Source organism: Orcinus orca, chromosome 11, assembly GCF_937001465.1.
Source record: "Orcinus orca chromosome 11, mOrcOrc1.1, whole genome shotgun sequence".
Classification (NCBI taxonomy): domain Eukaryota; kingdom Metazoa; phylum Chordata; class Mammalia; order Artiodactyla; family Delphinidae; genus Orcinus; species Orcinus orca.
The window spans coordinates 80,613,416-80,628,639 of NC_064569.1; the positions used below are offsets into that span (position 1 = coordinate 80,613,416).

The window sequence follows — 15,224 nt, forward strand, 5'->3', positions numbered from 1 at the left end:
CGCATTGAAAAAGACTTCCTCAGACTGCTTTTCTGCTGAAGGCCCTAAAAATGAAAAGTGCTCTCATTTCTCCTTCATTGACATGAGTTGCTATTGTTGCTGTTTTCTGAGAGGTGAAGGGGCAACAGGAACAGAGTGGTTTAAGTCCATAAAAGGATTATTGACTGAACTGTAGCGATTTGAAAAGCTTCATAGTTCATCTGTCCTACCCCCGCCTGGGTTAACTGAGGTGGGAAGGACCCCGAATTTTTCCACTAGATTCTCTTATGGTAAAATCATGACAGATTCTCCTTCCAAATTTATGCTACTACTTCATGATTTCCAGCTCTCAGGAGAGGTGTTGTTAATACAGATGGATCAGCTCCGTATCTTGATTTTAACATTTCTCCTATCAATTTCCTGGGAGGACCTTTTTGGAGCCTAATTTCTGATATAAAGAGAAAACAGATTTAGTGTCTTTGGGGAAAAAAAAAGAAGGGAGGCAGAGAAGGCACTGCTTATTTACTAGATCATCCTTATTGCTTGCTGCTCTAACGGTTCCACATGGCTCTGAAGACTCGACAGTACCTTCTTGAGGAGAAATAGAAGACTTCACCAGCCTCATCAAATGACCAAAGAGCCACTGATGGTGAAGTTAATGTGATCAATGAATAATGTTTGAAAAAAAAAGTCTGTCTAGCTGTTGATCTCATCAGGAAAACAACAGAATAAGCATCTTAGAAAAGAAGTTAATGCATTTTGATTCTAAGACAACATGTACAAGTTCTCCACTAATTTCTAGTCTGAAGATATAAAGTATTAGAGCCGGCATGAACTCTGGCAGTTACTAGAAGAAACAGATTTTAAGGTTGTGGAAACAAACTCAGAGGGTGATGTGTTCAAGGTCACCCGGAGTTAACAGAAAAGCCGGGAGTGAATCTTGGGGCTTCTGAGTTCTGCTATGCTGCTTTTCTACTGCAAATCACAGTTTTTGAGATTCACACTTTGAAAAAGAACGACATAAAGTAACACTGTCATTTTGGGGTTAGCTTTCTCCTCTAACAGATGATTTAAAAAAAACATCTTGACCTTCCTGTTTCCCCATGTTTAAAATGCTACTAATATTTTAAATCTCATTTTCCTTCTTTTTAAAATTCAGATAAATTTGCTGTATCCATTTCTAGAGGTTAAGAGTTTGTGTCAGTTCTCTTTTATTCTATACTGCATTAGTCATCCCTCAGTGTAATAAAATTTTGTTGTGGTTATGCTGACATTGAAGTTTCCTTTTCCTAAAGAAAACTAATGACTTGACCTTGGCATAGTATAAGAGCACAGACTCTGGGGCCATTCGGAATGAGCTCAGACCCTATCCTATCACTTCCCAGCAGTGTATCCATGGGAGAGCTACTTAACTTTCTCTGCATTTCAGTTGTCTCATCTGTAAAATGCTAATAATAAGGTTGTTTGGGTGAGAATCAAATGAGCTTATCAATGCAGAGTATGTAAACAGTGACTGGCACATAGTAAGTACTCAACATAGTTATTATTATTACTAGAAAAGAAAAACTGAGGGGCTTCCCTTGTGGCGCAGTGGTTGAGAGTCCGCCTGCCAATGCAGGGGACACGGGTTCGAGCCCTGGTCTGGGAAGATCTCACATGCCGCGGAGCAGCTAAGCCCATGTGCTACAACTACTGAGCTTGTGCTCTAGAGCCCGCATGCCACAACTACTGAGCCCGTGTACCACAACTACTGAAGCCCGCGCACCTAGAGCCCGTGCTCCGCAGCAAGAGAAGCCACCACAATGAGAAGCCCGCGCACTGCAACGAAGAGAAGCCCCCGCTCAACGCAACTAGGGAAAGCCTGCGCATGGCAGTGAAGACCAAATGCAGCCATAAATAAATAAATTTATAAAAAAAGAAAAATAATTTTATGTAATTATTTATATTAGTGGGAACTCCGCTTCACAACACACTATGAGAACATGAAATTTCATCATTAAATCTGAATAGATAATTTTTACACAAAATCCTTTGCTCAAATAATGTAACTCAGCAATGACTGACTTTCAGATATTGGGGAAATGTATTAATATGTATTAATATGAACAAGTTCGGCAGTCTGAAAATCTGTTTATTGAAAAACAATAGGCTTACTATGGAGAACAGTATGGAGGTTCCTTAAAAACTAAAAATAGAGCTACCATATGATCCAGCAGTCCCACTCTTGGGCATATATTTGGAGAAAACCATAATTTGAAAAAATACATGCATCCCAATGTTCACTATTTACAACAGCCAAGACATGGAAGCAACCTAAATGCCCATCAACAGAGGAATGGATAAAGAAGATGTGGTACCTATATACAATGGAATATTACTCGGCCATGAGAAAGAATGAAATAATGCCATTTGCAGCAACATGGATGGACTGAGAGATTGTCATACTGAGTGAAGTCAGACAGAGAAAGACAAATACCATATGATATCGCCTATATGTGGAATCTAATAAAAGGGTACAGATGAACTTATCTACAAAACAGGAATAGAGTTACAGATGTAGAAAACAAATTTATGGTTACCAGGGGAGAAGGGGGGAGGGATAGATTGGGATTGACATATACACACTATTATATATAAAATAGATAATAAGGACCTACTATATAGCACAGGGAACTCTACTCAGTACTCTGTAATGGCCTATATAGGAATGACTCTAAAAAAGAGTGGATATATGTATATGTATAACTGATTCACCTTGTTGTACACTGGAAACTAATACAACATTGTAAATCAACTATACTCCAATAAAAATTAAAAAAAAAAAAGAATAGGCTTAAATTCTCAAGCATGAATCAAGATGCCCATCCCCTTCTCTCTGTTTCTCGCTCCCCAAAAAACTGTTCAGGAAAACCTTGCTTTACATATTACACATATTAACACACGTTCAAGACTCATTTAGAGTTCCGAAATGCGATGTGCAACGTGAGCATTTTGATAGAAGTATGTCCCCACAGATTTTTTTTGGCCCTAGTACAAAATAATAGATCTCCACCGCAGAGTTTCACAATTTAATGATCCAGTACAGTCCCTATGTGAAAACCGACAGATCATGAAACATAACCTCCAACACACTTGCAGTGGACCACATGGTCTAAAGCCCATCCATGTCATTGGGGGTTTTCACCAACTGTGAGGTCCTTGACTTATGTATGACCGGAGACCCTCATCACAAAGATATAAAGATAGGCTTTTCCAGCTACTTTTAGGGATACAAGCAATTCCAGTCTTGCCCTGCATAATAAAGTTTGTAGGTTCTGTAAGTGGAGTTCACCCCCTCAATGGATTAGTAAATGTTTATTAATGATAATAACTAATAATAAAGAGGTTCTGAACTCTCTCACCTAAGAAGAACAAAACAGCAGGGTTCTCCTGCAGCTGTGTGACCCCAGCCTCTGTGACCTCTGCTGCTAACAGCCTCTCCACAGGCAATGGACAGGAGACACCAGCTCTGCAAATTAGAGCACTGATGTTCTGTCTATCGGCTGCAAAACCCAAACGGCCCTGAGTACAAGCCAAGCGAGGCATTTCTGTGTCCCATGCCCGGTTAGGTGGGGACCTGATGAGTCAGATTATGGCGGTAAATTTTTAATTCCTTTACAGGGCACATGAAAGTTATCTGTTACTCTCCCTTCTCTAAAGGAGGGATTGAATAACGTATGTTGGTTGTATAGGTTCAATATTAGGGGAAAGAGCGGAAGAGGGCATTCTTACATATAAATAAAACTTGTTACTTTTCATGTCAACTTGATTGACAGATGTTGTTTTCTCATGTCATCTACGGACCACTGAGACCTAACCAGAATAGAAATAAACTGGAATATTAGTTACTGAGGAACAGAATGCTAAAGATGTGACTGGCGAAATTCTGGGGGTAGGGAAATAGTGCACAAATATCAGTGAATTCTCTTTCCATGGTCATCTTGATAGAAAGTTAACTGTAATGTAAATGATACAAAAGGGTTGGATAAACATCTTTCAACATTTTGCATTACTTACACAGGCATGCACTGCACCGGATTTATCTTAAACATAAAAGTATGTTCATGCTCTTGGAGGTGGCCTGGATGCACGACTTCAGTGCTATTCACCTCAGTAGCCATAGGAGCCACTGTCTTCCTCCACACTCTATGTTGCACCAAGGAAGGAGCTATCTTATCCTTACTGTTTCCCCAATAAGACCTGGCCCATAGCAGGTGCCTGGTTAATTTTCAGTGTCAGCTCTGCTAGATTTCTTCTCTTCTTTCCCAAAGATAACCAGAACGTTCAAGGAAGTCTATTTTTCGTGTATTTGCTATTTTTTTCCAAGGGACAATCAGTCATACCATCAGTATTTAAAGTATTTTGAAAAACACCTTGTCCACACAGCCAAAAATTAATATCCGAATGCTCTGTGCTCCTTTAAAACCACTAGAGGTTTTCTCGTGTGTCTCTGCAATATGCACCATCCGTGGATCCTTCCACCTCCAGACAGCTGGACTCCTAGTTAGCACCCAGATATGTGGTCAGACATTACTCAGGATGTTTCTGTGAGGGGGTTATTGGAAGAGATCAACATCAGGGGACTTTGAGTAAAGCAGATGACCTTCCATAAATGCAGGTGGGCTTCAGCTGATCAACTGAAGGCCTGAATAGAACAAAACACTGTCCTCCCCCGAGAAAGAGGGAATTCTGCCAGCAGATGGCCTTTGAGGCCGGACTGCAGCATTGGCTCCTCCACGGGTTGCCAGCCTGAAGGCATGAACACTCCAACTGAAGATTTTGGACTTGTCAGCTTCCATAATCATGTGAGCCAATTCCTTAACGTAAGTCTCTCCGTATTTACATTCTATTGGCTTAGTTTCTCTGGAGAACACTGACTAATATAGTGCCTGATAAAAATCTCTTGACTGATGACTGAAAAATGATTGGCTGCTTCCTTCTATCCTCCCAACTGTCACCTGGACTCTCAGTACCCGAGCTGTTAGACCTCATCCAGACCTCCCGCCCTTCACATCCTCCTTTATTTCCCTGCCATTTACCCTGCTCATGATTCACCTTCCTTCCTCAGCCAGGATAAACCCCAGGATGCTGCTTATACCTGCAGCTTACTGCCCCTGTCTTTCCTCTGCTCAGGCCTTCCAAGTCTTCAGCCTCTAATCAAATCGAGCATCTTCTCCACTCCCACAGAGCTGCCTTCTACTGGAGAAAAGTCCCACCACCAGCCACTACATATTCATGATGGCTAATGGCTAACTGTGGTTCCTAGTCAGCCCCGCCCGAGTCCTTACCCTAAACCTTCTGTGATCTTCCTCAGGTCCTCTTCCATTTCTATCTTGGGATGCTTGATTGGACCACTTGGCAAATGCTTCAAGTGGGACTCACCGTCTTCCCTATTTCCTGTTCCTCTTCTCTTTTCTCCATTTTTGAGGAGTTCACTACCTACTCTCTTCATTCATCTGTCCAAAGCAGAAGAGAACTAGGCAACATCTATGCCTCTTCTTTCATCTTTGATCTCAATATCCATCCGGTTATGCATTCAACAAATGTTACTTAGTTGAGTGGCTACTATGCACCTGGCATTGTTCTAGAGCTTGGGATATAAGAGTGAACAAACAAAACCAAACCACTCCTGCCCTCAAGAAGCTTATATTCTGCCAGGGGAGAAAGATCATAAACAATGAACATAAAAAAAATTAAATTTACAGAGGATATTAGGAGGTGAACAAATTAGGAGGAAAAGACAGGGTGATGGGGATTCAGGTACGTGGCGGGGAGGTGGGGTGCAGTTTTAAACAGTGTGATCATAGTAGGCTCGATGAGAGGGTGGTATTGGAGCCAAGACTTGGGGAAATTAGGAGGGAACCATACAGATATCTGGGTGCAAATCACTTCAGGCTGAGATAACAGCTAGCGTAAAGGTCCAAAGCAGAAATGTTCCTGGCACGTTTAAGGAGCAGCAAAGAGGCCAGTGTGGCTTGAGCAGAGCCGCCATGCTCCTTCCTTTGTAGCACTCAGATGAGCCCCAGTCGGTCCATCTCACTACTACCTCAATCCAGGCCCTGGTCCTTTCTCAGCTCCACTAATATGCTGATTTTCCAGGTGGTTTTCTCCTGTCCAGTCTTGTCCCACCCCCATCTGTTTCCTACACAGCACTGTAGCTAAGATGAGCTTAGAATTGGCCCATGGAGCCCCACTGCCTGTGAGGTGATGTGTGCGGTCCTCAAGCAGGGCTTAGGGACCCTCCCCCACCTGGCTCAAGCCCACCGCTCCACTGTCATCTCTTGCCACGCCTCACCCAACCTTGGTGCTCAGCCACGTGGCCCTGCATGAGATTCTCTGAACACAATGCATTCTCTCTGGCACCTGTGCCTCTGTGAGCACTGCTGCCTCTGCCTGAAACACCTTCTCCAACCCTCCTTCATCCCTTCCTGAACCTTCCTCACGCTAAGAAGCATGGTCTGGTCAGCTCAGCCTCATCTCCGCTTTCTCCTTGCAACGCTGCTTTCTGTAGAAAGTTTCTCCTGACCTTCCTCTCTCTGGTTTAGGTACCCCTCCACCATGCTTCCAGGAGAACTGTTGCCTATCTCCTGCAGCAAATTCACACTGTATCTCCACAGTTTCTTCTTCTCTTGGTCTCTCAGCTAGGTTTTAAGTAAGGGTGGGGATTGTGCTTTTTTTAATGTCCTGGCACTTAGCACCTGGCTTGACACATAGGAGGTGCTACATCAATGTTTCTTGAATGAATGAACAAATGAATAATCCCCACACAGAAAGTTGAGGATTATATAGGTGGATAAGATAGGGAAAAAATAAAAGTAGAAACTGCATATAACCTCCTCTAAAAAGGAATTTCTTACAGAAGCAGAATCTGTAACCACAGTCAGCCATCTAGAGGAGCAGAGGAATAATTTGTGCTGCTTTTGTCACTATGGGTTAGGATGAGTTTTCAGGTCAACTGGATTACCCGGACCCATTACAATAAGCCTCATCTTGAGCACAGACGTTTCTAGCACCTGATCGCTTTTGTACTCTTTAGTACTCACAGGGTGAGACCATCCTCAAACAAAACAGTCTCTTTGGCTTCACAGACAAGAAGAATGTAATCCATTTCCTGCACGTGACAACAAAAGAAAATCTAAAACGGCATAAAAATGTAATGGTAATATGATACAGACAGGAAAGAGCTTAATCCAGAAAAATGAAATATGACCAAATGCAATCAGCAACTAACAGTAGGAAAAAGGCAGCTGTCATCTTCATTCCTTTCATAAACTTCTTAAAGCAAATTGCATCTTCTGGAATGTAAGTCAGTTTCCTTTCTGGATATTACTTCTGAATGCTTCTGCCATTTATGGAAGGTAAAGCATTCTTTGCTCCCCCCACCACCCCCAGTTAGAAACTGCCTCAGAATCCCACCCAGGCGTTTTCTTCAGAAGAGCCCACCTCTTTTAGCAGAGCATCTTCCCCGAACACCTCAATATGACTGTCTTCTCCTTTTGTCTCCTATCAAACCATCAGTGGTTTGATAGAAGACAAAAGGCATTCTGTGTTGACTGATTAATAAACATGTTTTAGCGGCTCTGGGTGCTCCAAGTCTAGAGGGAAAAAGGTCTAGACTCAGATAAATAAAGCCATAACTCATGGCAGAGCACACCCTGGGCCTGAGGAGGCTGGAGGAGAGCCACCAAGTGTGGGCTGCACAGGCAACGGGAACACTGGTGTTAGGAGTGGGCTGCTTGGAACGTCCCAGGAGTGGCTTGCCTCGTGTTACAGACTAGGAATCCAGCTGTCTGGAGGTGGAAGGACCATGGATGGTGCATATTGCAGAGACATGCTTTCAAAATCTTTTGCAGGATGCACATGTTAGGAAAGAAGTCCTCAAAAAAAAAACAAAACACACAACACAACAACAAAAACCCTCTAATGGCTGTAAATGAGTACAGAGCATTCAGGTATTAATCTCTGGCCATGTAGACAAGGGGTTTCCCAAATTATCTCAAATACTGACGGCATGATTGACTGACTCGTGGGAAAACAGACCACATATAAGAAACACAGGCTTCCCTGAATGTGCTGGGTAGCTCTAGGCAGGAAGAGAAGGCCCCAAACAGACCTGAAATCACCAAAAGCATATCTACAAAATGGGGTGATGTAGCTAACACACTTAGCATGAGACCTGGCCCTGTGTGAGAAATGCTTGACAACGAGGGCGATTATTATTACGATTTGTGACTAGCTGTCCAACAGCCTACCAGCTGAGCACTGGGATGGGGAAAGCCTCTGTGCCTGAACAAAAGCAGGGATGGGGGACTTGGTGCCGCAGAACTGACCTTTACTCAATACCTTGCCCGTTTTAGGCACTCTGCTAGCTGCTTCATGTGCTGTTCTCATTTGATCTTCTAAACTGTCCTTTCAGAGACATGCTGAATACCCATTTTAAAATTTTTTTTAGATGTTGGGGGTAGGAGTTTATTAATTAATTAATTAATTTTTCCTGTGTTGGGTCTTCGTTTCTGTGCAAGGGCTTTTCTAGTTGTGGCAAGCGGGGGCCACTCTTCGTCGTGGTGCGTGGGCCTCTCACTATGGCGGCCTCTCTCATTGCGGAGCACAGGCTCCAGACGCGCAGGCAGCAACGGGCCCAGTTGCTCTGCGGCATGTGGGATTCTCCCAGACCAGGGCTCGAACCCGTGTCCCCTGCATTGGCAGGCAGATTCTCAACCACTGTGCCACCAGGGAAGCCCCTGTATACCCATTTTTTATAAGAAGGCTCTGGAGATGTTAAGCGCGTCCAAGAGCACAAAGATGACTGGTGGAGAGTGAAGATATGCATGCAGGTGCCTGACTCCAAATTCCATCAGGAGCCCCACTGCTGAATCCCAGACTGCTTTGCTCTCTTGCACAGCAAACCTCGCATCTGCCTCTTCTCTTGTGGACGTCCAAAAGACAGACAGTAAGCTCCACGAGGACAGGAACTTTTATGCTTCTCTTCATCGTTAATTACACCCTCAGTGCCATCCACAGTGAGTCCATGCTTGGTGCTCAGTAAATACTTGCTGAGAAATGAGCAGACTCTGGGCCTGGGGAGGAGTGTTCTGCCCCCAGCACCACTTTCCATCCATACGAGAGTGAGCTTTTCGCTTAGGAGGGCAGGGCCTGAGCCCAAGCCTTCCTGGGGAGAAGGAAGTTTTTGACTGGCGAGTTTAAGGACTCCTTAGTCAGGATGAGACTTGGGTCAACCCAGATGACAAAGGAGCTGGGAGACTCGGGATGGAGTTACATCTGGAAGATATGCCTGGGGGCCTGTCTTTTACTATTTAATTCCCAGTCCTGGTGAAAATTAAAATAACTAAAGTCCTGGAGCTCTAGAGATTCCCGGAATTGTGACAACCATCTTTAATTGGTTTAGCAACCAACAATCTCATTAAAGTTTTGCAATATTCTGATTTTGTGCTACAAGTAGCACACACAATAGTATACACACACATATATATTTGCCAACCCTTGTCTTATGTGGGAAATCGAATTTTAAAACAAAAAGAAACCATGTCCATCATTACTTTTCTAATAATTTGGTTATTCAACCACTCATTGTCATTTAACTCCTTTGAGCCTCAGTTCTTTCCGTAAAATGGGTATAATAAAACCTTCTGCTTCATGTGATGAGTGCATGATGGAATATGCTAAAATGCCTCGAAAACCAGAAAATAGTCTCGTCAACATCAGGGCTTTGTCTATCTTCTTCACTCTGGCTGCAGAAGCTAACAGGGAGGCCCTGGGCCCCTGCCCTGGCTTAGCCACCTGCTGGCTGTGTTCTCAAGCGAGTTTAGGAGAACCCGTGCCTCAGTTTCTTTATCTGTAACAGGAGGGTAATCATGGACCCAGCTCCTAGAATTGTTAGAGAGATTCAAGATAATGCACCTAAAGAAGGCAGAAGAGGCCCAACCCATGAGAAATGTTAAAAAAAAAATGTTAACTGTAATTATTACTCTGCTTTCACGATCAGCACACAAATGTCGATTCTGGCCAGTTACATGCTTCCTGAGCACTGGAAGGGGATGTTCACAGCTGTCCCCAGTAATGGGCGGGTTGAGGGGTATGCAGACCCAGGCCCCCCCGCAATCCAATAAAGGTGGTCATTTTGCCAGGCAGAGAGGACCCAGATAGAAGAACTTTTTGGGGTATATGCCCTTTATTTCCTTTTCCTCCCTCCCTCTGTCCTTCCTGTTATGTTTTCTTCTCTATTTAAATAAGCCGCAGAATTCAGGGCTGCCTAGGAGGAGATGCTAGGGCAGCTGGGAGTCCAGCTGGGAGTTGATGAGGAAACAGGCTAAACCCCTGCTATTCCACCCCATCCACTCAATCTTCCCCAATTAACTGGAAGTGAGGCAGTGATCTCCTAACAAAGTTCCACTTTCTGCTCCTAACAAAGCTTGTATAACAAATGCAAACACTTGGCTGTCAGCAGCCAATGGCCTGGATATCCATCACATCCTTCCGCACCTGAGTCAGCACAAGGAGGCAGGAGCAGGACCACAACCTCCTGTGTGCTACGCTCAATGCTGTGCCGGCTCCAGTGGTGCTTACAAAATGCTTCTGCGTGACAATAATGAGACAGGTCCCTCCCAGGGGATTTTATAAGAGGAGACTTACTCTGGGCTTGCCTGTGTCATTCCTTGATTATTCAGACTTGGGATAGGGACAAGAAAGGTGTCACCATTTCACTTCTTCCTTTCACAGTGAATCAAAATTTCCTCCTACCTCTTTGAACCGTGGGCCCAGGTCTTTTTCCCTTTCAAAAAGTTGCCTCAAAGACATCTTTTTCATTTTACCTGAGGAATGACTCTAATGGTCTAATTTTTGACTGCTTCCTCATGTAATATAAGCCACCTGTGAGGTTTCTTACACCTTTTGAATTTCCAATTTTTTTCTAAATCAATTCCCTCTTGGCAAGACATTATTACTTTTTGCCCGTTATAAATACTATCATCCACAATTCTCTTCCATTAGAAAACATAACATATTCATATTTAAAAATAAGCTCTGGTATTTAAAATCTAAGTACTGTCTTGCATATTACTTCAGTAACAATTTCTACACTGGAAAAATACACAAGAGTATAAAATATGAAATAAGTTTGATGGATGTGGATATAATCATCCACATTTGCCCAATGAAGAACAAAAGCTCAGGAAAATTAAAGGTCTTGCACAAGTCACGAAGGTGTGTGGCGCCCAGCTGAAAGCAGAACTGACATCACGTGGTCGTTACACCGCTTTTCCTGTCACCAAAGGCAAACTAGAAAAATTATGAACGTCTAATAATGCAAAGACCTTTCAAACTTTCATATGTAACAATATATATATTTTTTTTCCATAGAGGAGATCCAAGAAGCAGTTACACTCTTTGAGGAGCTGTTTTTAACTAACTATATTCTTATCTATGTTGAAATTCTATACAGTGATCCATCCAAATCAAAACAAATGAATTTATCTCTGCAGTGGGAACAAATTACTGGAAATTAAGCAATGTGACGCTGAATCATTTCATCAGCGCTACTGAACGGGACGTGGCTTCCACTGCAGTACTGAAAGGGTTCACATACAGCCACATGTCCTGGGCCTTCAGGGACATAGGACTTAATGAGGTAGGACTTCTGTAATATTTTAGTTCTAAACAGAGCCACATGGGAAATCTAGGACATAGATGGTAACATTCAGTATAAACTTAAAACATTTAAATAGCTTTGCTCAGCAGATAACAACTCATCATATACCCTTTTAGTTACGTCAAGTGACTCTGAAGTTCAGTTATGCCATTAGTTCAAACACTACCAAAGACTAAATCCAAACTCTTATGGGCTGAATCGTGTCTCCCCACCACAATTCCTACGTTGAAGCCCAGTACCTCTGAATGTGACTGAATTTGGAGATAGGGCCTTTAAAGAGGTAACTGGGTTAAAGTGAGGTTGCCAGGATGAGTCCTAACCCAATAAGACTGATGTCCTTATAAGAAGAGAAGATGAGGACACAGACATCACAGAGAGATGACCATGCGAGGACACAGTGAGAAGATGCGTATCTGCAAGGCAAAGGGAGAGGGCTTAGAAGACACTAAACTTGGTGACACCTTAATCCTGTTCTTGAGCTTCCAGAACTGTGAGAAAATAAATTTGTTGTTTAAGCCAACCAGTCTGTGGTATTTTGCATGGCAACTTAACAAACTAATACACAAATCTAATACTTATTTTTCTCTCTCCAGTCTCTGTGCCTGTGTTTCCCACAGACTTTTAGTTTATCCTTGATCTGCCAATAATACAAAGATGGGCAGATCTGGAAGGAGGAATCAGGATAAGTTGAGAGTACCGTCTTGTAAGTCTACATCTTCCCATGAAATGCCATTCCCCCCTTGTCTGCCTAGAAAACTCATCCCAGTTCCCCCAGAGTCTTCTTCAGAGCTTTCATCTCCTCAGAGTGGTGCCCCTGCTACACTTGTAAATCCACCTCTGTCATAGCACCTATCACACCATGTTAGAATCGTTTCCACTGCTGCCTCCCTTTGAGATCCTGTGACTGCTTGCAAAGGAGAGACTCATCTTTGTAGCCCAGTGTTTGAAACCTAGAAGGTACTCATCAAATGTTGGTTGAAAGAATGAACAAATGAATGAATAAATGAAATAACAAGGTCTCCACTCCTCCTGGAATAAGCCTAGAGTACTAAATATCCAATACAGTTCGAAGAACAGTTGTGTGTGTTCATTGAGGGAAGAAAAGTGTTAAGTTATATGAAGCTAAAAAAAAAACGTAGTAAACTCTACGGAAAGAAAGTGCCTGTCGATGAGTTTAAGAACAGTGAAGAAAGTAATTGCAGATGAGAAGTTGAAAAAAGTGGAACCAGAGAGCTTGGGACAGAACAACATAACCCAAAAGGGCTACACCTGGGTGTAGACTTGTTTAGACAAACGTTCACTTGAGGGAAGGAATCACAGGGTCTGGGAGTAGTGTGAGAAGGTGGCTTCAGATAACAGGCAGCAGGGACTCAGCCTCTGCCCGCCTCTCCTCCCTTTTACCACCATCGCCTATCAATAATGAGCCTGGTTAATATAGGATACACAAAATCGACAGGAATCCACAGATTTAGGCACCACGAAATGAGGCAAAAGGAAAAGAGAGCCCGATTTTCAAACGATGAAAGTAACCCTGGAAATTGTAATTTGGCAAGTTTGCAATATTGTGAGAGTAATAAAAAATCTGTTATCATCTAGAGGGAATAAACCAAAAGTAATAAGAAGGTGATGGGCTTCCCTGGTGGCGCAGTGGTTGAGAGTTCGCCTGCCAATGCAGGGGATGCGGGTTCGTGCCCCGGTCCAGGAAGATCCCACATGCCACAGAGTGGCTGGGCCCGCGAGCCATGGCCGCTGAGCCTGCGCGTCCAGAGGCTGCGCGTCCGGAGCCTGTGCTCTGCAACGGGAAAGGTCACAACAGTGAGAGGCCCGCGTACCGCAAAAAAATCCCCCAAAAAACAAATAAGAAGGTGAGCTTTAGGAAGGAAAAAAGAAAAAAGCACACCAAATTTGACTGCTTTTCTGATGGAATTACAAGATTATTAGTTTAAGGGAACGGAGCAGATGTGATATATTTGAATTTTATTAGAGCATTTGGAAGAACATCTCATACAACTTCCTACATAAAATGAAGTAACTTTGGCTTGAACCAGGACTGAGGAGATAATAAATGAGGGGAACAATACAGTGCAATCAATCTCATTGGGAGGAAGGTGGTTAAGAGGTGGCACAAGGGTCCCTGCTGTGTAGGGTGGACAGAATATTCTTTTTAATGATCTGTGCAGAAGGAAGGATGAGAGTTGCAGACAGGAAACACGGAGATTTAATGGACAAAGGGATGAGAAACACGGTTAAAATGATCTGAACATAGAGAAAAATGAGAGCTAACAAATATATTTATATATTTAGAAAAGTAAATACAGTTGGAAACATATTTGTAAAAATGCACACATAAAAGAAGAAACCAGAAATGAATAACACTGAAAGTTACCCAGAAGCTCTTTGCTGTAAACGTGAACTGTAACACAGATTGAAAGTAGAGATTTTAATGACTTATACCATGTCATAACGAAGACATATTATGTACTCACCCCAAAATAATTTTTTAGGTGCCAAAGGGCTGATTTTTACTCACTTTGGATTTTACCATTATGAATTTGAACCCTCAAGTTTAGCAATAAAACTACTAAAAAACAGTTGAAATGAACTATTTCTGGGGCAGGGACAACTCATTCAGTCTCTCTCTGAGACGCTCCCTTGCTTTTTATCTGGTCCTCGATGAGGCCCAGCTCGCCTGTAACTATTTCTGGATAAATGAACCTTCTCCAGCGCAGTCGTGACCAACTCTAAAAGGATCCCGAGCGCCCCTGTGAAGGTTTGCTGCTGCTGCTGCTTTCAGAAATCTCTTTTCAAAGTTTAAAAAAAAAACCTTAACCAAACAGAGCAGCTTCTGAAAAATAATGATTGTGTCCTGGACTTGTCCACTCTTAAGTTCACGTATTTGTTAGAAGCCAGGTGAGAAGTTTGGAAGCCGCCATGCCTGGCGTGAACCTTGGCTCAACTGCTGCTGGCCGGTGACCTTGAGTAAGTCACTTAACATTTCAGTGCCTTGGTTTCCTCACTTAACAAGGGGCTAACGCTAGTATCCAGTCCACACGTGAAATGATTAAATGAATGGATGCTATGTAACGCACACAGTGAGCCCCCTGTAAATGTTAGCCATTCCCAGCTAGACTCACTGTGAGCAGACAACACATTTAAAAGAGATGAATTTCAGAGAAAAACATGCCATTTGCCTCTGGATGCTCATCAATGACTATTTGCTGAAAACCAAAAAATGAATTCTGTTTTGTCAGAATTACATAATCTCATGACGTATCTTCAAAGCAGACAATGTGGTCTAGGAGCAAGAAATAGGCAAGGATTCTAACGCTACTCTGCATGCTAGCTGCGTGATTCTGTGCGTGACATGTGTATCTGCAAAATGAAGAAACTGACACTTGTCTAACCTCCCTCGCAGGTTTTGAAGGAAAAATGATATAAAAGAGGTGGAAACAATTTTCAGGGCTTATAAAAGAAGTGTTCTTTGGACAAGAATATGAAAATGAATCAAGGAGGAGAAGGCACATTAAGGGTTACGGGATTC

At 42.9% G+C, this 15,224-nt stretch overlaps 1 protein-coding gene across 19 annotated transcripts in view; it reads right to left on the bottom strand.

The window, feature by feature from the left end:
• The window catches only part of ANKS1B (ankyrin repeat and sterile alpha motif domain containing 1B), a 1,164,750-nt gene that overhangs the window by 118,270 nt on the left and 1,031,256 nt on the right, over nucleotides 1-15,224 (bottom strand). The gene's annotated exons all lie outside the window — the stretch shown is intronic.